General features: G+C 35.3%; 1 long non-coding RNA gene across 1 annotated transcript; it reads left to right on the top strand.

The window, feature by feature from the left end:
* Positions 1–477: 477 nt before the first annotated feature.
* On the top strand, positions 478–16,493 carry LOC102141327 (uncharacterized). Its single transcript, XR_278124.5, has 3 exons — positions 478–592; positions 8,285–8,547; positions 12,395–16,493. It is a non-coding gene; the product is annotated as an uncharacterized lncRNA (long non-coding RNA).
* Positions 16,494–26,021: the final 9,528 nt, after the last annotated feature.

Genomic DNA, 26,021 nt, shown 5'->3' with positions numbered 1-26,021 from the left:
GAAACTATCATAGTTTGTGTGCTTTTTCTTTAGTGAATTTGAAGGAAATATAAAATGTTATGAAAGCAACACCTGTCCAGGATTTGGAATGGCATCAGTATTTATTAGAAATGTGATCACAAGTAAATCCCATAAACACTTTAAATTTTAGTCATCATAAGTATAATTATGGAGCTTAAATGAGATAATGTATGTGAAAATGCTTGTTAACTGCTAAGCATTTTACTAATGCTATTAGTGTGTTTTTCCCTTAGGATTGAATTAACTTAATCTTATGAATGGATTGATTTTATTAGTACTAGATTAACCTCTCTATATTTGTTCTTTAAATCATTTTCTCTTAAGTGTTTGTGATCCCTTTTCCAGATTAATGTAAATACTTATGATTGGTTAGGCATTAAGCAGTTACTGAATGTTTACTACTGGTATGCATGATACAATAACTACAGTCTAATGAGAATATGAATATTTCATGTGTTTCCAAAATCTATTTTTAAATAGTTAGTTAATTTATATTCTTTACTTGTGTCATGATCTCCTCTAGGTGTTCTACGTATATGAAGTTATTTAATACTTTTAACAACTTTATGAGGTGAGTACTATTTTCTATATTTTGCTGATGAGAAAACTGAGATACAAACAAGTTAATTTGTTCAAGGTCATAATTTATATCGCCTGTGTGTGCACACATGTGGTTGTATGCTTAAAAGTAAAATAATTTTAAGATTAGTAGTATAGTTTTAAAAAGAAACATTATAGTTGCATACTAAGTAGTTATGTGACTAAATACAACTATTGGCTGATCTTTTCTCATTCATACAGTATAACCTGTGTGTGTTTTGAGTTGCTAAGATCTTGATATTCTTTCTGAAGTGTCATTGTGTTAGTCCTTAGAATTCATTTTAAAGAATAGAATGTTTTGTAATTTCAATATACAAAAAAATTTGGCTTATGGAAACATTTCCACTTCTCACCAGTGTGTCCACAGGATCCTAAAGTACGATTAGTGGGAGAGGGCTATTTGTTTTCTGCCATGTTTCTGCTGTTGTCTTGGCCTTGCTTCCTTCTTGGCTTTATCTGCATTTTTTTTTCTATTAAGGGTGTTCACTTTCACTAAGACTATATCTTAAAAGTAATCAGAAGAGATCCTGATCCATTTTTTTTTTAAATTTTTAATTTTTTTTTATTTTTTATTTTTTTTGAGACAGAGTCTCGCTCTGTCGCCCAGGCTGGAGTGCAATGGCTGGATCTCAGCTCACTGCAAGCTCCACCTCCCGGGTTTAAGCCATTCTCCTGCCTCAGCCTCCGGAGTAGCTAGGACTACAGGCACCCGCCACCTCACCCGGCTAGTTCTTTTGTATTTTTTAGCAGAGACGGGGTTTCACCATGTTAGCCAGGATGGTCTCGATCTCCTAACCTCGTGATCCTCCTGTCTCAGCCTCCCAAAGTGCTGGGATTACAGGCTTGGGCCACCGCGCCCGGCCCAGTTCTTTTCTTCTTACAATTGCTGTTCAATTCCATACTTGGATAAATACGTATTGGAGGAACCTTCTGAAAAATTGGATACAAAGTCATTGGTCATTATATATGGTTATCCAGAGCACAAATATTATTTGAGAATCTACTATGTAGCAAGAATTAGGTAAGATAGGCAAAATTCTTACTCTTGAAATTTAGTTGGGAGGCCAATATGGGAAGATAATGAGTTTTCTGTTAATAAATTCTGGGAAGAAAATAAGGCAAAGTGATAAGAGAGTAACTGGGTGGCCCTTAGGTGTACATGAGCTAATCATGTCCAGATCAGAAAGCCTAGCTGGCCAGAGCACAGTGACTAGAGCAGAAGGCAGTGCAAGATGAATTCAGAGTGGCAGGCAGGGGACAGAGATATTGATCCTTTTGGGCAAGAAAAAGAATTTGAATTTATTTATGATTGAAAGCCATCTATAAGCCAGGGAATAACAGAAGCTTAATCATGCTTAGAAAATTCATTCTGGCTTCAATGTGGAGAATGAGAACTGGGGTCATGGGAAAGAAGATGTGTGCTCCATGGGTTCTTTGAGTTGACCTTTGGCAGATACACACTAGGTGAGTAGCTTTACCTCCATTTATACCTCTCTATGAAAGAACAGAATAATTTTTTGTCCACAAATCTTTGACATATATGCTATCTTAATCTTTTACTTACATTTGCTTTTGACAAAATACTAACTTATATTTACCTCATATAGAGTTAAGCATATTTGGATTTTGATGATTATTCGTTAAATTCATTCTGAAATGAAAATTAAAAAAAAAATCTAACATTACATGATACATGATATAACGTGATATTTCAGGGTTTTTTTTTTTTTTGGATGGAGACATACTGTCACTCTGTCGCCCAGGCTGGTGTGCAGTGGTGTGATCTCGGCTCACTGCACCCTCCGTCTCCCAGGTTCAAGTGATTCTCCTGCCTCAGCCTCCAGAGTAGATGGGATTACAGGCACCTGCCACCACGCCTGGCTAATTTTTGTTTTTTTCAGTAGAGACAGGGTTTCACCATGTTGGCCAGGTTGGCCTCCAGCTCCTGACCTCAGGTGATCCACCCAACTCGGCCTCCCAAAGTGCTGGTATTACAGGCGTGAGCCATCACACCCAGCCTCAAGGGGCCTTTTGATATGGTAAAGTCATTGAACCTTTTTAATGTGATGTACTTTGAATTGTTACATTGTTCCTAATAATAGTATACAATGGTACCACAGAACTGGGCGATTTCCTGCAGCCTTATGCAACATTGCACTGGTGAGATATGAGATCATGTCATGAATTCCAGGAGTGTAATTTATAAGATCCTTTATTCAATTTTGCCCAGTGTCATTTAGTAAACTTGCCTGAAGGACTATGTAGAAAGTAAGGTATGATTTCTCCTATCTCAATTTTTTTCATTCATTTTAATTAAAATGAAAAAGAGTAAGAAGATACTTGGTTTCTCTGAAAGTGGCCCTCTCTTTTTACTTCATATTGTTTTCAAGAAGTCTGTTTAGTTTTTAGGGATATTATTATTGACATAACTCTTCAGTTTTATGAAAATGTTCCAGTTGTTTGTGGTTTCATCTCCACCCTTTATTCATAGTAGTCACAAGAAAGAAAGCAACAGCCATACTTTTTAAGGTCCAGTAGAAATATACTTATTGATAGAAATGAATTGCAAAGGACAGCATGCAGAAATTTTTATATAGTCTCAAGTGATAATGATAGAAATTGTTTTTGACATAGTGTTTCAAAAAATGCTGTAGAAAATCAGAATAAAAAAGTGATGCACCTAACTTGTTTTTACATGGTTCACAGAGTATCACTTTGGCCTATTCTGTTCAGTACAGTGGAGAATAGAGCATCTGAATATGGGTACCACAAAAAGCCAGATCTTATAATTAAGTGGCATTTATTTATTTTCTGGATACACAATCAAGGAGTAGAGAGACTATTTTGTAAATTTCATATATGCATATTAAAGGTATTATGTAGTTTTCTGACATTATATAACTGGTTTCAATCACAAAAGGAAAAGTAGGGTATTTGTTTTCTATATCCTAAGTTTCATTCTACAAGAGACTAAGGTATAGTACAATTACTAGGCTATTGTCTAAAGAAGACACCAGAAGCTTTACCTTGGGTTTCTGCAACATGGACTTAGGATGAGTAGGTTACATGCTGTCATGGGTTACACTTATAATGGATGAGTCTATAACCACTGCTGTTCTCCTCTTTCTCACTCCTACTGGCAGCCAATGGGCCTCACTTGCAGTTTTCAACACTTAGTAGAACGGATACCAATACCGATACAAGCCTGTTTAGGGTCAGTGTAATGGTCCCTTTAGGAAAAAGTGATTCATACCAGCCACTGCAGTGTGGCTCTGTGATGCAGCTTTCAACCTGATGATGCTCTCTTTGGAACACCAACAATATACCCTCATGGGTGCTAGATAAGATAGAGGAGGCTGAGGGTCCTGGACAAGAGGTTTCTCAAATCATGAGCTTTAGAACTGCAATAACACACAGGAAAAGATAGCTGCAGACAATATCTAGTGCAAATTTTACATAGCACAATTGCCACTGGAAAATACAAAAATATAGTTTAAAAAGAACATTAAATTCCATGTGCACATATACTCATGAAACTATTTGTTTATTAGACAAATTCTAAATAGATATACATGATGCTGAAATTACAATGACTAATGATTAAGTGTATCTCACAAAGTAATTTTAATTTTTATGTACTTTACGTAAAAGGGATACATTTATTTAAAATTTCAAAAAGTATAAAACCCTCAGAAAATATAAAAGCCATTCACAATATCAACAGTTAGGAAAGTAATTGTTATCTATTTGGCATATTTTTGACCAGTGATTTCCATAAATATACAAATATGAATAACATATACAGTTACAAGTATAGAACTATATCCATTTTAAGAAACATAGAAACAAGCAATATTTTATGTACTGTCCAAATATTAATTAGTTAGATCTTCATAAAAACCCTATAAGATAAGGACTATTAAGCAAATTAACTTCAATGTTCATTAATGGATAAATAGATAAGCAAAATTTGGTATAGCTGTACAATGGAATATTATTCTGCCATGGAAAATAATGGAGTACATACTGCTTTTTTAAATTTTGCAATGTGGATCAAACTTGAAAACATTATGTTAGGTGAAGAAGCCAGGTGAAAAGCTTATGCATTATATGATTCCTTTTATATGAAATATCTAGAATGTGTAAAAAGGGACAGAAAATAAATTAATTGCTGGGAAATGAAGGGGAGAAGGTAGTATGGAATAACTCAATGTGATACAGTGCTTTTCTGGGGTAATGAAAATAGTTTTGAAACTAGAGAGAGGTGATGGTTGCAAAGCATTGTGTATGCACTAAGTGTCACTGAATTGTACAGTGAAAAATGGTTAATTGTGTTATATGAATTTCACCTCAATTAAGAATACAGAAAGAAACTGAGGCAGAAAGAGTTTAAGTAATTTGCCCAAGATTACAAGGCTAGTAAGTTGCAGATTTAGGATACAAACTCAGGCAAACTGCCTCCATGTACTGTGCACTTAAATATAATATGCTGCTGAAAATAGAATTTTATTTCTTGCTTTTAACTTGATGATGTTATAAACAATCTTTCTTACCATTATGTAAATCTTTTCAAAAATTTCCATTTTTAAAATAGAAAATAAATGTAACCAGCATACTTCTGCACTTAAAATATAAGGTCTTAAATAAGACTGCTTTTTGTTCAGTGTTTTCTTTCTTGAGGCTCCGGGACCAATGACCTGAGGGTAGAGGCAGTCATGTATGTTATTATTTCCTGTCCATATAGCAGATCTAGGAAACTCCTTACTTTGAGGTAAGAAGATAGGGACAAAAAGAGAAAAGCTGGCTTCATCTATTGCTCATTTTTTTCCTGGCAGTAGAGCTCTGCTTGTTAAAAGAGTCTGATGGGGTGCAGAGAGGCTCTTCCATATCAGGTAGAAAAGTTTTGGACATATTCAAGGGATCTGGCTGATTCCACAAAATGGGGTTGTTCAGATTAACCATGGCACTTCCAACCAGTGTAAACAGGTGCATGAAGAAATTAGAGAATTTCCTTTCAACTGTCCATTGTCAAACATCATGTCGTTGGCAGTGGGGATGGATATGGGGGCAGAGTAAGTATAGGAGGCACTAAGATAAAAAGTCATTTTTTTTTTCAAATTATTTGAAGCTAAAATAAGTGATCCAGAGATATTATTTATCCAATGAAAGTTTTTTTTTTAAATAAATGTATGCCATATTGAAAATATCTATGTTATACTATTGGAAGAAATCGGAACAACCTATCATTGCATATAGTATGACATAAAAAATAGGATAAGAAAGGCAGAAAACAAAGTTTGACTAGCGCAATTTCCAAAAGATATATAGCAAATGTTAGTCATAATTATTCTTTGGAAGGTGTCAATATTATTGATTTTCACTACCTTATACTTCTTTCTTTGTATCTTTTGTGATTTCTATAAATGACATTATGTTGCTGTTCAATAGACAAAAGTGCTGAAAAGTAATTACAAAGGAATAAGCCATTTCACTAGATTTTGCAAATTTAGAACAAATGCATTCATGAGTATATATTTATTGAGTGTCTATTATGTGTCAGGTACCATGCTAGGCTCTAAGTATTCGATGATGGGAAAAATAGATATGATCTTAGTACTCAGCCAACTTACCATTTGGGAAGCAAACAAGAAACAGATCTTTTCTCAAATACTCCTCAACACTACCCCATTCTCTCCTATTTAAATTCTCTTTCACTCTTCCTCCTCTCCTTCCTCCTCCTCTCCTCCTCCTCCCCTTCCCTCCATCCCCCATGCCCTCCCATTTCTTTCCTTTCTTCTCTTTTCTCTCCCTCTCCTCCCCTTCCCCTTTTCTCTCTCTTCCTCTTTCATCTCCTCCTCCTCTTCTTCTTTCCTCTTTTTCTTTTCCCCTTCTTCCTCCTTTTTCTCCTACCCCTCCTCCTTTCCTCTTTTTTGGGGGGTTCTTATTCAGAACCCCTCCTACCCCCTAAAATGGCACATGGAGAACCAAGAAAGAATGGGATAGAATGAGTTATAGAGAGCGTTACAGAGACGTGAGGGCCAGACTTTGCATCCTATGTCCTTTCTATGGCTAAAGAAGCAGTATACCGGCAATTGGAAAGTACTGACAGATTTAAGCAGATCAATTTATATCTTGCACAAAAAACAGTGATTGAAGGAGAATAACAAATTAGAGAAAGATACATTTGGAAGTTAAGAGACAGAAAGGAGGCTATTGCAGTGGTCCAGGTGAGAGTGAATGGTAGCATTCCGGTGACAATGGAAGAGGAGGAAACAGAACAGTTAGCAAGAGAATTTCATCATTTGGAATAAGATGGGGTAGTTTTTCCCAACGTTTCTTCAGACCTTTGGCACAACACCTTCCTGATATGACATTGGCCCTGGAAAAGAAGCACCGGGACAAAGATTCAGCCTTTTTCTGTTCCCCATTCCCTCTTTAATAATGTCACTGTTATAAAATTAAAGCATTGTTTATTACCCTTTTTCAATTTTTTTTTTTTTTTTTGGATAAGGGCTGCTGTGTCACCCAGGCTGGAGTGCAGTGACATGATGACAGCACAATGCAGCCTCAATCTCCTGGGCTTAAGTGATCCTCTCACCTTAGCCACCCTGGTAGCTTGGACTACAAGCGGGTGCCACCATGACCAACTGATTTTTATTTTTAATCTTAGTAGAGACTGGGTCTTGCTATGTTTCCCAGGCTTATTTTGAACTCCTGAGCTCAAGCAATTTTCTTGCCTCAGTCTCCCAAAGTTCTGGGATTACAGGTGTGAGCCACCACACCCAGCCTATTTCTATTTTTTTTCCTTTTTTTTCCATTAAATACTGCTTAGTCTAGTAATCAACAGCTTGGCTGCTTGTAGACACATGCTATTCTTTTCCCTGTAGTAATATTCCTAAAAATCAAAGAATTGCAAAATTTCCTTTTCTGTATTGAACTAGGAAATTTAACATTTCCTACTGTTTATTATACCCCCAAGAATTATAGCACTTAAATTTTTAAAAAGAGAGATCTTTAAATAATTTGCACCTGTCTATAAAAATCCTTGAGTTTAGTAATGCTTGCAATGGGTTTTGGAATGGTAGATTTAATTGGAAAAAATAACCTTCCATGAAGTATTATTACATGAATCAATCCAGTATATTTAATTGCAATTTTTTTCAAAGTCATATATTGACAAGAAATTATTCTCACATGGATTTCACCCAAGACTTAGTTTTATTTTCTGCAGGGATTATATCTGGTCCTGCAGAACACCTAAAACAATATCAAAATCAAAGGTCAGCAATTCATTTTGGTTGAGGTCCATAAATGTACTATTAAAGTTTTAAATCAATGAAGAACCTAAGGAATATATATTAGCTTTTCATAGTATTAAATGATGCTAGAAACGTATAGCTTTGTCTGGAGCTGCCATTTGTTCTTCTTATTGGTTTCCTTTTTAGTTTTCCCCTCACTCCTTGTCTCCCTATGTTACAGTAATCTTTGCCTGTCTTTTTTCTCACAAACTGGACTGTTTTACACTTGACACTCAGAATACTCCCCTCTTCATGTCGGCAGAGCAACAAAGGCAAACTTTGGCAACAACTTGATTGTCTAACTGAAATGAGCTGAGCTTTGGAAAAGTGGAAAAGAAATATGCCTTTTTTTCGCTGTATTTCAGAATGCTGAAAGAATGAAATGGACGCATGTCAGCCCAAAGACATAAAGCGAAAGAAACCACTTCATGTCCAGAAGCATGTCCTAGAAGACAACTGCTAAAGACAAGGGAGTAGTAAAGAAAAGAAAAAAAAAAAAAAAAAAGAAGGAAAAAAAAGTCTTCAAAGCAAATGAAAAGAAACAGACAGTTCTTCAAAACAAGAGAGGAAATTGGAAAAAGAACATTTGTGGAAGAAAAAAAGCATGTGGAATTTCTCTAAACAGAAGGTACAAAGAGAACTCTTATATGTAAGAGTATATCAAAGCAATTGATGGGATGGGATGATGATTATTACAGGCACGAGGAACTGCAAGTGCAAAAGGCTGAGGGGAGAAAGATCTTTAAGTGTTTTGGAAGTCAGAAGGCTCCTGTGGTCCAGTACAGAAAAGGAGGAGGCAAGTGGTCCAAGAAGGAATGGAAAGGGGCTGGTACCAGATTACAGATGGCAGAAAGAGTTTCTCAAACCCTTTGTGGTGAAAGACTATTCTCTTAAAATCTATGATTTGTAGTGGAATGACATGGGGGTCTATTCTTCAAAACCTGTGTGCCCACCAAACCACACACAACCTAACCTATGATCCCAGCAACACTAGAACTGGTCTATACTATTGCAACACAACGAGTTCACTGCTCCCATAGATAGATGTCATAGTACTGTCAAATTAGTATAAACATTCTAAATGATTATCTTTTTTTTAATTATTATACTTTAAGTTCTAGGGTACATGTGCACAATGTGTAGGTTTGTTACATATGTATACATGTGCCATGTTGGTGTGCTGCACCCATTAACTCGTCATTTATCTTAATTTTTGTACTTATCATTTCATAGATTGGCACCAGTTCATAAAACACACTTGAAGTTGCATTGCTATAAGGAAGTTTGATTTTATCCAAGGTTCAATGATAAGTCACATAAGGGTTTTCTAAAGCTGAGAAAGATTAGCGGATTTGCATTTTGAATCCCAAACAACAGCAGGCAAAGGACATATTATAGGCAGGCAGGGGTAGAAGTAGGCAGTGTAGGAGATGATTGTAATAATGAGGTTGAAATCACAGGTATTGACTATGAAGATAGATAGATGGGTTCAAGATATATTTTGGTAATAGTACTAACAGGACTTGTTGATAGTTTGAATGGGAAAATTGAGGGCAAAGCAAGAATCAATGATAATTCAAAGATTTTGTCTGGAGCAACTGGGCGTTGTATATCACATACTGAAATGGGGAATAGAGAAGGAATGGCTTGGGATGGACATGAAGTTGGTGTAATCAAGAGTTTGATTTTGGGCTGGGTGCAGTGGCTCACACCTGTAATCCGGCACTTTAGGAGGCCAAGGCAGGCAGATCACCTGAGGTCAGGAGTTCAAGACCAGCCTGACCAACATGGTGAAACCCCATCTCTACTAAAAATACAACATACGCTGTGTGTGGTGGCGCATGCCTGTAATCACCACTACTTGGGAGGCTGAGGCAGAAGAATTGCTTGAATCAAGGAGGCAGAGGTTGCAGTGAGCCAGGATCACACCATTGCACTCCAGTCTGGGTGACAAGACTGAAACTGTCTCAAAAACAAAAGGAAAAAACAAGTTTGATTTTGGTGATGCTAGCTATACATGGATTAGGACTGTCATTTGTTTAAAAGATTGTCCCTCTCTAATTGGGATAAGACAAGATACTTGTATCCCTGATCCCAGAATTCTGAGCAATCATCTCCAAAGTGGTTTTGAGGAACTAATAAAATTATGTGACAGTAATACTATTACTACACAATAGATAGGCTTCTGTGCATGGTTAACAGTTACCGGTGGGTAGATAAATTACTAACCTATAAGCAGAAAGAGTTCCCAATATGTATGCAGCATCTCAAAAATGTCCCATTAGCCTTTTATGAATCAAATTTATTTCTGTTTTGGATTAGAAAAAGTGGTTTTGTATTTGAAGTTGCATTGCAAGTGTAGCTTCACAATAGGATCTAAATGGTAGAAATGAAAAAAAAGTATCATAAAATACCTTAGCTTATGGGAAAGAGTGCCAGAAAGGAGAAATAGAGACAAGTCAGCAACTTCCTTAGAGTTCCAGAGAATAACCTTTGAATTCCTACTAATTAGCTACAAAGGTCCTAGAAAATTTGACCCCATAACTGCCCTGTTGAACTTTGCTAAGCATGGGTAGCAATTTAATTCTCTGGTTGGCTGGTAAGGACATTACAAGCTATCTGAAGAATTTGTCATTTACTGAGAAATTTCCCTGTAGTACACATGACAACGTGAACTCAATACCTCAACAAACACCCAGTTGTCTCTTTACCAATACTATGTAAAATATTATGCTTGATGTTACCAAAACAAGACTCACTATGTCGTGTCATTTGTTACACTTTGGGATTATTCTTACTCTGATGGGGCTTGTCCTTAAAAGTTCATATATTTCCATTCTGGTACATGTAAAGTTTGTTTTCTAAATCTGTTTCTAGACTAACTTTTCTCTCTGACTACAGGTTTAAACATTATTTCTCCAGCCTTGAGCTTCAGTAGAAATGAGCACAGAGCGCAAATGGTGAATCTAATGCTCCAGATTGTAGAAATAATTTCAAACTGTCATCATTGATTATTTTATTTTTAATGCATATCACTTTATAATGAGAGAAGAAATTTACCTAATTCTCTCTAGTTTCTCTTTCCTAAGGAAGTTCCTAGTGCATAAAGCAAAAGTTAGTTGTTTTATCAGGAAAATCATTGAAAATTATAATTTACTTTGCAGGCCCACCAATTTTCTAAGAAAGTTCAGTAGTAGGAACACATATCCTTAAGGAATGCATTTAGTCATGGTTGAAAAACTTAAATATGACAAATTCTTAACTTTGAAGACAAGGGTTGACAGAGGCCAACTACTTCAACTTCAAAGATGATGACAAAAGCCAGCATTAATTGTTGCTAAATATATTAGACACATCCTTTATTCCTAAGTGGATCACATCTGCATGGTGAGAGCTTTCTCAGGGATGCTATTGTATGCACTGTATTGGATTTTTTACTCTGATTTATCTCAGGAAACACAGTTGTAATGACTACATTTTGATCAAGGTTTTGGCTAGTAGCTTTGCTAGCTCCCAGGTTCTAATGCCCACAGGTAATCCATTTAAGATAGTATTTTTTACTCTCATCCATGGAAGAAATTCCATCCAAATGTGTATTGTGGACTCTCTTTTCATGCCTTTGAAAAAAACTTGTATACCAAATATAAATATTTCTCTCTAGGTGAGATTAGATTCTGCTGAGCTAGTATCTATAACTATCCAGGGTCTGCACAGCTATTATCCCTAATGTACTGGCTGCACCAAGTGGCAATAACTCAGTCAGCTCTGTGCTTTCTAAACCAATCCTCAAACCCACTCCATCAATTTTTGTGTGTGAATAGTGTTAGTTCCTGTTGCTTGCTATTGCTAAAATCACATGCTTTTCACTGCATCTAGGTTCCAAAGCAGTAGGTACTGTTTGTTAAATCTGCGGAGATTTAAAGTATTCTTTATCAATACACCACAATTTTTATTGCTAAGAAATGATTTTTTTTCATTGTCAGGCTAGTTCTATAGATCTCAACTGGCAAATTTTGAAGGAGTTGCTATAGATTTCAGTGCTGTAGGGATTTTTTTCTTTCTAATGAACCTAACACTATGTAATTGATTACACCGCTAGAACTCTACCTAATATTTACACTGTAAAAGTGAGCTTTCCATTTAAAAATAGCACCAGTAGATCTTTAGATTTTACAACTAACCTAGTCAGAAAACATTATAGAGATGAGGATAAGTTCTATCCCTGAAACTTTACCCCTACACATTTTCATTTTTAAAACAGTAGTAGTCTAGCCCATACACTGGCTAGGCAAGTAAATTATTGAGTCTTAAGTATGTTCTCGAGATTAAAAAGATAAAAAAGACAGATGGCTGCACTTTATTAGAGGAAATTGGCATGTAAACAAAAAGTTTACAAATCTATGTATTAACTATTGGGATAGAGATATGTAAGAGACACTGTGAGTAATTTTTGTTGTTTTATTTGTGTTCAACAGATGGAATGATCTATTTTACCTGAAGAGAGTGGAAGGATCAAGGAAAGGTCTGTAAGAGGGTGAAGGTATATGGCTTATATCCTGAGGAATCTTTCCAAGTATAAAAGACGGGGAAAGACTCTTTAGTCAAAAGGAAATTATAGACATACCTTGTTTTATTGCACTTTGCTTTATTGTGCTTCACAGGTATTACATCTTTTACAGATTGCAGGTTTGCGGCACTCCTGAATTGAGCAAGATCATCAACACATTTTACTAACAGCATGTGCTTACTTGGTGTCTCTGTGTCATATTTTAGTAATTCTCGTGATATTTCATTGCTTTCTATATTATTGTATCTGCTGGAGTTATTGGTGATAAGTGGTCTTTGATGTGACTATTGTAATTGTTTTGGGGCACCTCAACTGTATCCCTATGAGATGGCAAATTTAATCAATAAGTGTTGTGTGTCTTCTGACTGCTCTACCAACAAGCCATTATTCAATCTCTTTCCCTGCCTTCAGGCCCCCCACCAATCTCTGTAATACAACAATATTGAAATTTGGCCCCTAAGTGTTCAAGTACAAGGAAGAGTCACACATCTCTCACTTTAAATCACCCTTGTCCAACCCACAGCCTGTGGGCTGCCTGCAGCCCAGGACAGCTTTGAATGTGGCCCAACACAAGTATGTAAACTTTCTTAAAGTTATGAGGGTTTTTTTTTTTTTTTTTACAATTTTTTAAAGCTCATCGGCTATTAAGTATTAGTGTATTTTATGTGTGGCCGAAGACAATTCTTTTTCTTCTTCCAATGTGGCCCAGGGAAGCCAAAAGATTGGACACCCATGCTTTAAATCAAAACCTAGAAATGGTTAATTTTAGTGAGGAAGGCATGTTGAAAGCCAAGACAGGCAGAAAGCTAGGCCTCTCGTGACAAACAGCAAAGTTGTGAATGTAAAAGAAAAGTTCCAGAAGGAAATTAAAATTACTACTCTACTGAATACACTAATGATAAGAAAGTACAACAACCTTATTGCTTATATGGAAAAAGTTTTAGTGGTTCAGATAGAAGATCAAACAGGCCACAACATTCCCTTAAGCCAGAGCCTAATTCGGAGCAAGGCCCTAACTCTTCTATTCTATGAAGGCTGACAGAGGCAAGGAAGCTGCAGAAAAGTGTGAAGCTAGTAGAGGTTGGTTCATGTGGTTTAAGGAAAGAAACTGTTTCCATGATATAAAAGTGCAAGGTGAAGCAACAAGTGCTGACAGAAAACTGCAAGAAGTATCCAGAAGATCAAGGTGAGATTGTTGATGAAAGTGGTTACACTAAACAGCAGATTTTCAATGTAGACCAAACAGCCTTCCACTGGAAGAAGTTGCCATCTAAAACTATTACAGCTAGAGAGGAGAAGTTAACGCATGGCTTCAAAGCTTCAAAGGGCAGGCTGACTTTCTTATTAGGGGCCAGCGCAGCTGGTGACTAAGTTGAAGCTAATGTTCATTTACCGTTTTGAAAATTCTTGGGCTCTTAAGAATCATACTAAATCTATTTTGCCTGTCTTCTATAAATGGAACAACAAAGCCTAGATAATAGCACATCTGTTTATATCATGGTTTACCGAATATTTTAAGCCTACCGTTGAGACCTACTGCTCAGAAGAAAGGTAGTTTTCAAAGTATAACTGCTCACTAACAATGCACCTTGTCATATCAGATCTCTTCTAAAGATGTACAAGAAAATAAATATTGTTTTCATACCTGCTAACATAATATTCATTCTGCAGTCAATGGACCAAGGAGTAATTTTGACTTTCAAGTCCTATTATTTAAGAAATACATTTAATAAAGCTACAGCTGTCCTAGATGGTGATTCCTCTGTTGGATCTGAGCAAAGTAAATAGAAAATCTCTGGAAAGGAATTAGCATTCCAGATGCCAATAAGAACGTTTGAGATTCATGGGAGGATGTCAAAATATTGATGTCAGAGGACTTTGAAAGACATTGATTTCAACCTCATTGATGATTTTGAGGGGTTCAGGACTTCAGAGGAGGAAGTAACTGCAGATGAAGTGAAAATGATGAGAACTAGAGTTAAAAGTAGATCTTGAAGATGTAACTGAATTGCTGCATTCTTATTGTAAAACTTGAAAAGATGAGTTGCTTCTCATGGATGAAGAAATAAAATGATTTCTGAGATGGAATCTCTTCGTGGTGAAGAAGATGTGAACATTGTTGAACTGGCAATAAAGGACTTAGAATATTATGAAAACTTGAGTTGATAAAGCAGTAACAAGGTTGGGGAGGACTGACTCTAATTTTAAAAGAAGTTCTACTGAGGATAAAACACGTTCAAATGACAGAGAAATCTTTTATGACAGGAAGAATCAAGCAATGTTGCAAACTTTGTTGTTTTATTTTAAGAAATTACGGCAGGCACCCTGACCTTAGGCAACCATCACCCTGATTGTTCAGCTGCCATCAACATCAAGTCAAGACCCTCCACCAGCAAAAGATTAGGGCTCACCAAAGGCTCAGATGATTGTTAGAATTTTTAGCAATAAAAGTATTTTGAAATTAAGGTATGCACATTATTTTTTAAACATAATTTTGCACACGTAGTAGGCTATAATACAGTGTAAACATTTATAGGCATTGAAAAACCAAATAATTTGTGTGACTTGCTTTGTTCCTACATTTGCTTTACTGTGGTGGTGGTCTAGAACCAAATCTCCAATATTTCCAAAATATTTAAAAGGGCACAATGTCAGGTGAAAGCCTGCCCCTTTTTCCTTCATGTTAGTAAAACTTCTCTTTCAGTGTGATTTTAATCTTTAAGGTAACATATGTCATTTACAACCCAATTTCAGGTACATGGATTGGATAATAAAGGTGAAGGGTACAGTTTTGTGGTTTTAAAAAAGAGGTATGATGAGATTGAATTTTATGCCTGGATCATAACTTACTGTGAAGGGAATTTTTGTGCCAGAAAAAATGAAGAGTCAATATTTCTGAAATAAGAATGAATTTTGGAGGAGGAGAGGTCATAACTTCTATAAATACATAAATTTAAAAAGGTATGATAACCTTTACAGTTCAGAAGAAATACTATTTACTCAAAGCTTTTCCAGATATTATAATTTATTTAAAACTATTTAACAATGTGGGTAAATAAATATCCATTCCCTGGAAAAATAATTAGATCAAAGTCTGGATACCATATTGAAAAGGTGTTTGAGGCTTCCCTCTTTATCAATAAGACAAGAAGAGATAATGCAAAATGTTTTATTCTTTTTAATATAAACTAGGTAACTGAAGTGGTTGGTGCATGGAGGACAATATGACTATATAAAAATAATTTTATTATTCAGCCTAATTTCTACACCCATAAAGGAATTGTTGTGACATTGTTGTTATAATCACAACCTCTTTTGAAAAGGCAACGTATTGAAATAAAATGTAATATGAATAAATGTTTCCAAAAAAGCCAAAAGACTGTGGGCATGTACCTTAGTGATTATTCTTGAGATATATGTTTATGAAGTGGTACTTGATAATTGTGATTTGTAATATCAACAGAGTAGTTTCTAGTAGGCTCAAATTCTTGATGAGGTTAATTACACAACAGAAATTGTTCTTTTCCTGTTCACAAGCTGGTATCTTCATTTCTGTACACAAGCCCTTTCTTATTTCTACCATGTTGTTAAAACTGATTTTCTTTAACATTCTCCTATGACACAGATCAACAGGGGAATCATTTCTATTAAAGGAGATCTTTAGAATGAAATCAACTGTGGAATGTTTTACAAATGTGGTTCAATAAACTCCATATAATTTCAAAAGAAAATGATGCATATAAGAGCATCTTGGGAATTAGCATAAAAAACACCGTTTCACTTAGACTCATGCAAGAAGGACCTTTGGGAGAATAGGACTACTTTCAAATAGCCTGGTGGAAAAAGAAATCTCTTATTGGGGTTCTAAAGAACAAAATTTGCATATTAATAGAAGATTAAAGTGCCCATCAAGTATTCTGAAGCAGTTACTTTCTCTTGTCTATTTTGTTCTTCACATAAACATCTTTCATAATAAAAAGAAACTTGTGCCTTTGCTGCTATTTCAATGAGTCTCCAAGGTTTCTTATTACAATAGGACAGATTTTTAAAATGTCTGAAACCCTTGAATAAAGCTCTTTGGATTTTAATTTATTAACACAATAAAGGGGTTACTTTTAGGAAAAAATAGAACAGTTTAGAAGAAAGGATATATCAGAATTTTTTTTTTAAGAAAGACTCCCTCCACCAAAAAAAGAAATAGAAAAACAATATATACAACTGATAAATAAATATGAACTCGAAAACTCTTATAATGAATAATATATATTTCAAAAATAAATGTTGGATGTAGTGACAACAAAAAGAAAAAAAGGAAACATTTGTAGGTGGCAAAAAAGTCCTGTGTCATTCTAATAGAGTTTCATTGCAGTAAAAATACAATTGCATTTCTCATGTTAGTTTCTGATAATATCCTTGTAATATATTGCAATAAGATTGGTGTTCTTTAAACTAATCCATAAAATTTAAAATTCAGAACTATATTTGAAATAGAAAATATAGAGCAAAATAAAGGAAATTTGTAAGGTAAGAATGTGTACCAAATTTAGGCAGGAAACAGAATTTATTCATTTAACAACCAAGGATGTGGCAGTCAGAATAATATTCTGCACACTTAATGGGTTTCCCTCAATTTCTCCCTCTTTGTCCCCCTCACCTGCCCATTTCTGTTTCTTTTGGTTTTACAGCTGCCTTCAAGTTCAAAGACCTGAGAATATTGCCTTTCTACTGCTTTATCTGGAGTTTAAAAAGGAGCAGTCATATTTAGTCATATGAAACATAGATTTTTTTCACTGATTTTAATATAAACGACTGCTATTTTTCAGATGACTTTTCTAAGATGGACAGTTTACTTTGTAAAGAACAGCATCTTTCTGTCTCTTCAATTAAGAATGTGTGGAATAAAAGTGAATCATATGCGGATTCGCTTTTCACATTCTCTCTGGGTGTTAAATATGAAATAACCATTTCCATGATGATTAGGCTGGTATTCCCGTTCTATGAATGTATTATATGCAGCCTCAGCTTGAAAATCATACCTTTTACAATGGACTTTTGTGCGCCTATTTGGTCTGTCTTCCCTGCTTTCAGTTCCTAGCCCTCTCTAACCCCAATGACAAAGAAGACCAGAAAAGTGTGAGGACTACAGCTATGAGGGCTTTGGAAAACTCATCTCACGTGGAAGTGCCCTTCTTTTCTCTCACTTTGAAGATACTTGCACAGCGTACTTGTTAGCAGTACCAGGCATTCCTGGGCCCCGGCCTCAGCAACTTGCTGCCAGGGCACACGGTCTGGGGCATTCACTGAGAACCAGCGCCAAGTCTTGGCTGAATCTCGGTGCTCCCAAATATTCCCTTTTTGTTTGTTTGTTCTTTTGCTTTTGCTGATCTAATTTTAGTCCTTTGACTTTCCTATCCTACCTTAAATATTTTAGTATTTGCTCTGGTTTCATGGTGTGTTTCTCGCACTCAATCCCTTTCAGACCTAAGGTGCTTCCAACTATGCTGCCTCAAAAAAAGAAAAGAAAAACCAGTCAAGACATTCAAAGAAAGAAGTTTCCTACACAGACATGTCTTCTCATCTCTTTCTTTCTCACCATGAGTCCTGTGGAGAGATTGATAGAACAGACGCACTATCAGTATTTTTAAGAGTAATATTTCTATGACAAATATGTTTCTGGCTTGTAACTCTGAAAGACATTCAGAAACCATTGTAAAGCTCTTTTGTGAGGGACATGCACCCAGCAATATTAGGTAGAGAGGAAACACAACAACCCAAAGTAAAACCTTAACTCTTTCATAGTTGCTCAGTGGCAAATTTTTACTTTAATAATTTATTAACTTTATCTGACAAAATTCCCATTATTTATGAATTAAAAGTGGATGAATCACAAAATGAGAAACATCAAGAAATAGTAGTAACCATTTGTTGAGTGTTTTTCTTTTTTCAAAGAAATATGACTAAAAATCAGATATAATTATTTTGGCAAACATCTCAAATGACCTCCTAAATTTCAATGCCATTGGATTTGGTTTGCATTTTATTTGGATTTGACTCCATTGATTACTGCCATTGAAGTTCCCCTTCTTTGTCTTTACAGACATCACTTTTTTTCCCCTGGTGTTTCATCCCTTTCTGATAGTTCCTTACTGTTCTTTACTTTTTATCTGCTACCACTAAGAGGACAAGGCCTACTATTAATATTAGCTACTATTTATTGAGCCTTCCTGCCATAGTGAAGACATGCTGGAACCCTACGAGGCAGATGTTATTGTTATTATTACCTAACAAATAAGAAAATGCAGCTTAGAGAGTTTGAATAACACACAAAAAGCCACACAGGTGATGAGTTACAGACTTTCATTCAGGTCTGGTTGAGGCTAAAGTTCACCTTCTTGACCAGTGTGCAGCCATATCTGCCATGCCAGCTTTAGCCTACTTGGTAACAGTTGGTTGGGACTCTTCAAGGTGCTCTTCTATGCTTTCTTATTTTCTTATATTTCGTTATTCCTAGGTAATTGTATGCATGCGGTGATTTTAACCCTACCCAGTATGTTGTTGGCTTCCAAATCTATAGTTATACTTGATTGATCACATGGCTGTCTACTGGTTTTCCTGTCCACTGGGTACATCCACCTACATGTTTCACAAAAACTTTGGAAGAAAAAACCCCAGAAGTGTAAAATCTTGTCTTTAAATTGGTTCCTTTCCCTGAATTCCCAAATTAAAAAAATAATGATGTTGTTTACTCAAACCAATTTCTTCATTTCTTCCTTCCATTTTCTTCATTACAATAGATTACCAAATCCAATAAATTCTCCTGAACATTCCCCACTATGTTTTATCCAGCTTTCCTCCCCACATCTACTCTCTTTCTTCTGGTTCTCTTTATTGCAGGGCTGGGCTTGTTAATAGTATTATTATCATAAAATGAAGCAAGGTATGTTCATTGTAGAGAATCTGGAGAATGTGGAATTCAAAGAAAAGAAAACTAAAATTACTTGTTATTTTATTAGAAAAATACTGTGGCTATTTAATATATTTCTTCTAGCATATTTCTGTTGTTGCACATTAAAAATATTAGCTTCATACTCTACATACTACTTCATAATTTTCTTTTACTTAATGTGTCATTAACAGTTTCTCACATAATGATATTTTTCTACAATATGGTACCTAATGTCTGCTTTGGGTTTCATTATGAGGTTGTTACACAATTTGATCAGTCCCCTATTGGCAGATAGATGAAATGTTTATGGATCTTCACAAACTTAAATCAGTGTGCACATCTCATTAACTTTTTAGGATACACCCCCAAAGGGATCAGCATGTTTATATTTTGTATTTAAAAAATAAAATATTTTCTTAGAGTAAAAGTAATAGACATTATTTTGGATAAATCAGAAAATACATATTAGTGACAAATTATTATTACCGTGTAAGTCAAGAAAAAATGTGTGTTTGCACATGTTCTCACTCATAGGTGAGAATTGAACAATGAGAACACTTGGACACAGGGAGAGGAACATCACACTCTGGGGCCTGTTGTCGGGTGGGGGGACTGGGGAGGGACAGCATTAGGAGAAATACCTAATGTAAATGACGAGTTAATGGGTGCAGCAAACCAACATGGCACATGTATACATTTGTAACAAACCTGCATGTTGTGCACATGTACCCTAGAACTTAAAATATAATAAAAAAAAAAAAAGGAAAAAGAAAAAATGTGTGTTTGTTACAACCTGGTACATGTTATTTGGGACTTTTTAGCTGTGACAAATGAAATCATTCTGTATATAATATTAAAATTTTTTCTCAATTCTATATATAACTTTTCATTTCAAAAATATCAGTTTACAGGATGATATGGCTAAAGTGTACATGATTTTGTGAGTGTAGCATATTCTTGAAAAAATTTCCTATTGTTAAATATTAGGGATGTGTTACTATAATTAACCTTTTAATACCTAGATTTTTGCAGGTAATTTTTTGATTATTTTCTTCTTTATCTCTTGAACATGATTTCTGAGAACAGAAATCATTGAGTCAAAAGGTAAAAGGTATTTTTTAAGACTTTTGATAAATATTTCCAATTTTAACAATATGATGCACTTTTTTCTACTCTCAAGACATTTTTATAATTTTTATTATTTATTTTCTTTCACTTCTTTTTCTTTTTTTAACCAACTATATGGAAAACATCTCAATAATCTTAAATCTAAATTAATTTTATTTGTAATTTGTCTGAATTTTTTCACAAGGTAATTGGCTATTAGTATTGCTTCCTTTGTTCTAATGGGTTATATTCATCCTTTAAAAATTGTGTTTGAAAGTGCTCTTTAAATATTAAATAGGTGCTATTTAAAAAATATTGCAAATAGTTTATTTTTTTTTCCAAGTTTGCCTGCCTTCCTTCCTTCCTTCCTTCCTTCCTTCCTTCCTTCCTTCCTTCCTTCCTTCTTTCAGTTTCCTCCCTCCTTTCTGTCTCTCTTTCTCTCTCTCTCTCTCCCCTTTTTTCTTTCTTCTTTTTGAGACAGTATCTTGCTCTGTTGCCCAGACTGGAGTGCAGTGGCACAATCATAGCTCACTGCCGCCTTGAACTCCTGAGCTCAAGCAATCCTCCCTCCTCAGTCACCCAAGTAGCTAGGACTACAGGTATGTGCCACCATGCCAAGCTAATTTTTAAAATTTTTGTAAAAATGAGGTCTTGCTGTGTTGCCCAGGCTAGTCTCCAACTCATAGTCTCAAGTGATCCTCCCACCTTAGCCTCCCAAAGCACTAGGATTATAGGTATGAGCCAACGTGCTGGGCCCCACCTCAAGTTTCTTAATTTTGTTGATGGTATTTGATAATGCAGGTTAGTTAAAAATATTGTGAAATTAAAACAATCTATTTTCAATTTGCCTTTCCTTTATTTTTTATCTGTGGAAAGTCTCCTCTTAACTGAGATAGATAAATTCTCACATTTTACATTTTCACTTCAACTTTTTTAGTTTAAAAATGTATAAAAAATCTTAATAAAAGTATAATAAAGATATAAAGGACTTTGAAAGATCTGATATTTTACCCTACATACAAACTGTCAAGTTAGCCCAGCACAGTTTCATGGATGCTGATAGAAGATTCCAGACTTCTGGGTCAGAGATGAACAATATATTACTCATAGCAACAGCAGTAGCCAGAGTCCCAGAATTATTTTTGTGCTACTTAATAGATCCTCAATTCCCACAGGACAAAACAGAGAGAGGGAGATGACACCTGTAAATGCAGGTGGTTGCATTATAAGAAAGAAACTCCTGTAAAAGTTATAGGCCAAATAAGAGAATATGAGTCTTTATAATGGGCAATAAGCAGGCCTGTAAGGAGAACATTGTATCTTCCAAGACTGTAAACAAACCTGCCCTATACTGGGGACATACTATCTCTTTATGCCAAGGCTATTTGTTATACAAAAATTTTTAAAAGATAGTTATGGGATGTGCTCCCCCAAAATATGGCACATTGACATTTAACAAAACAGCTGAAGCAGGAACCTCCCTCTGACATTCTCCCACCCTTCTTCCCTGAAGCAGGTCAAAAAATAATTATCTGATCTTCCCCTAATGTATTAATAGGTCCTAAGATCCTCATGTAAGAGATACCCTCTCTATACTCAGAGAAAAGGAACATTCTTATCTCTGAAGACACAGAGGCGTATAGAAGAATCTGAACAAAGCTGTCTTGCTAAGTTCCCGCCCCCCCCCCCCCAGTTTATTAGTATTAGATTATATCCTCTTTGTCCAATCATACTCCTGCCTTACTGTCAACTATTCATCAAACCTAGGCATAAAAATACACAGGTTTCCTGTTTCTTTGATTCTTCATTTCTGAAGACTCTCATGTCTTGTAAAATTTATATTAAATAAATTGGTATCCTTTTCTCTTGTTAGTTTGTTTTTTGCTTGAGGAGCCTAAGACATGAACCTAGCAACGTGTGAGAAAAGAAATCCCTTCTCACTTACCATAGTTTGCAACAAAGGTTAGCCAGTGTCTTGCTTGTGAGATGAGTTGAAATATGAATTGTCAATAGATGATTGTCTTACAACAAAGCAAAATGGCTAATAATCGATATACAACACCATATAATAAAAAACAAAATTCATTCTTCTACCTCTTTTGCCCCCAAATCCCATCTTCAAACAAAATTATTTTTGCTTGTTCTTAGCTTTTCTCATATATATGGAAAACTTCCATATTTCTAAATAGCATCTTGATATTGTGTATTACTTTTAATAGATTAAATTATGTTGCAGTAACAAACAGACAAATCCTAATGAATTAAAACAAAAAGTCTGGGTATGTTGTCTGCAAAAAAGTTTTATTTTTTCCTTTATAATATTTTTATACCTTTTATTTCTTCCTGTTTAGACAATTTGTTTTTTAGTACAATTATGTCACACATACATTTGTCTTTTAGTGTAGTTTTATCTTTCAATAGTTAATATTGGAATATATTTATCCATTATTTTTGTACAATTTAAATATTACTGGGCGCCTTGTATATTATCTGGCAACACTATGTGGTTGTCCTATGAGGCTTCGCTGTAGGAGTGGCCTCACAGAAAGGTTTTACAGTGGACACTGATAGAAATTCAGAGGATTCAAATGTTTTTATTTTAATTTCTTATGTTAGGATTTCTAGACAATGCAGATGGTTTAAGTTAATATGCCACAGCTACATTTGGTCTGTGCCGAGTTACTATGAGTTTTGTACTTCCCCCACCGCCCCACAAATTACCTTATTGGCACTTGGCACCCTGGCCATTTTTCCTAGATTAGTTAACAAAGTGCTATAATGTATATATGGGTCTCAATTTAACGACTCTGCCTCAGCCTCCTGAGTAGCTGGGATTACAGGTGACTGTCACCACACTGGCTAATTTTTGGATTTTTAGTAGAGGTGAGGTTTCACCATGTTGGTCAGGCTGGTCTTGAACTCCCAACATCAAGTGATCCACCTGCCTTGGCCTCCCAAGTATTGGAATTACAGGCATGAGCCACTGCACCAGGCCTACTTTTATTTCATTTAATGATTTGTGTTTTATTAAGCATTTCTAAGTATTTAGTAGAAGAAAGCCACATCAATGTCAGTCTACCATATGCTCTGTTATTGTTTTTCTAAAGCTCAGTTTTCTCTTATTATTGGATATAATAATAGTGCTTCCTTTATGAAGTTGTCAAAATTAATAGGTTCATTAATGAAAAATCATTGCCTTCTACTGCCTTGAGCCTAGAAGGTAATTGATAATGAATCAGGTTTATATTCTCAAGTTTTTCTTCTATTTCGGTGTAGTTTTCTCTTTTAGTACTTTTTGCAACTTTTGGTTCTGCTCCAGAATCAACAGTTTTCTTATATTCTGGCCCCATTTTATTTAGCTCTTTTTTCAAAAATTTCTCCCTGCCCTTCAGCCAGTTTTTTTAAAAAAATATTTTATGGTTCATTTTTATTTTGGAGAGCAAATATGCTCTTGAATTTAAAAGACAGTACAAACAGATGCTATAGGAAATTTGCTTCCTTAGTAAATGTTTTCCCAAAGCAGATTTTCTTTCTTTCTTTTATGTTTGTTATACAAATTTTCACTCAGTTGTGTGTGGATTTTATTTCTCTTACTGACTCTTGATTTTGGAATAATGTGTCTATTTGGTAAATACCTCAAAGAATAATGTCTGTATTATTTCTGGATCCAAGACCCTGTCCTTTAGGATCTTGTTAGAACGACCTTCTGCGATATTCATAGAACTTCATGTCAGTTTGATGATCTAGCAACAGCTAGAAAGAGTGTGGTTTCTCCTAGAAATGCAAATTTGTCTCTCTGTTCAAGCTTTCTTCCTAATTACTGAAACCCAATGACCAGATTTTCATAGTCAGTTTTCTGTTTGGCTTGATCTTCCTCCTAGGCCTTTATCTTTGTAACTACAAGAAAAAGCTCCACTGTGTTTATTGCTGGAATAGGTGTAGTTGTCCATACCCATCTGTTTGGCTTACCTTCCCTACATTGCTTTGTCCTACAAATAAGGAAACATTCAATGTAAAGTCAGTCATTAGAATTTATTGGGCATCCATGAAGTACAGATGACACGATTAGGTATTAGAGGGAGAATATTGCTTGTTTTCTTTTTGCTATCATCTGTGGTTTCATTAAAGTGTTAACAAGATAAGTTGAATTCACATAAAATATTAACATAAACTACATTTATTATAGGGTCTATGACCTGTCTTATCCTATTTGCTTTTACTTTTTATCTATCTGCTCTGTAAAACTAAAAGTATCAACAAAACAGGGAAGAAGGATTGACTATACCAATCACAATGCTGGGACTCTCTATTATCTTAAATCAATTCCCATGTGGGAATTTGTGATGTTTAATTTCCCAAGTAACAGTTTAGATAGAGGAATAGTATGCTCTTCTTTGACACCTCCTTATATATTTCCTGATATTCTGTCACTTTTTCTAGACATATATTAAATCATCTCATTAAAGAAAATTAGTTCTCAAAATAATAAGAGCTATTTATGACAAACCCACAGCCAATATCATGCTGAATGGGCAAAAACTGGAAGCATTCCCCTTGAAAACTGGCACAAGACAGGGATGCCCTCTCTCACCACTCCTATTCAACATAGTGTTGGAAGTTCTGGCCAGGGCAATCAGGCAAGAGAAAGAAATAAAGTGTATTCAATTAGGAAAAGAGGAAGTCAAATTGTTCTTGTTTGCAGATGACATGATTGTATATTTAGAAAACCCCATCATCTCAGCCCAAAATCTCCTTAAGCTGATAAGCAACTTCAGCAAAGTCTCAGGATACAAAATCAATGTGCAAAAAACACAAGCATTCTTGTACACCAATAATAGACAAACAGAGAGCCGAATCATGAATGAACTCCCATCCATAATAGCTTCAAAGAGAATAAAATACCTAGGAATCCAGCTTACAAGGCATGTGAAGGACCTCTTCAAGGAGAACTACAAACCACTGCTCAATGAAATAAAAGAGGACACAAACAAATGGAAGAACATTCCTTGCTCATGGATAGGAAGAATCAATATCATGAAAATGGCCATACTGCCCAAGGTAATTTCTAGATTCAATGCCATCCCCATCAAGCTACCAATGACTTTCTTCACAGAATTGGAAAAAACTACTTTAAAGTTCATATGGAACCAAAAAAGAGCCAGCATTGCCAAGACAATCCTAAGCCAAAAGAACAAAGCTGGAGGCATCATGCTACCAGGCTTCAAACTATACTACAAGGCTATAGTAACCAAAACAGCATGGTACTGATACCACAACAGAGCTATAAACCAATGGAACAGAACAGAGCCCTCAGAAATAATATCACACATCTACAACCATCTGATCTTTGACAAACCTGACAAAAACAAGAAATGGGGAAAGGATTCCCTATTAAATAAATGGTGCTGGGAAAACTGGCTAGCTGTAAGTAGAAAGCTGAAACTGGATCCCTTCCTTACACCTTATACAAAAATTATTTCAA

Source organism: Macaca fascicularis, chromosome 6, assembly GCF_037993035.2.
Source record: "Macaca fascicularis isolate 582-1 chromosome 6, T2T-MFA8v1.1".
Classification (NCBI taxonomy): Eukaryota; Metazoa; Chordata; class Mammalia; order Primates; family Cercopithecidae; genus Macaca; species Macaca fascicularis.
This window is presented reverse-complemented; position numbering and strand designations above follow the sequence as displayed.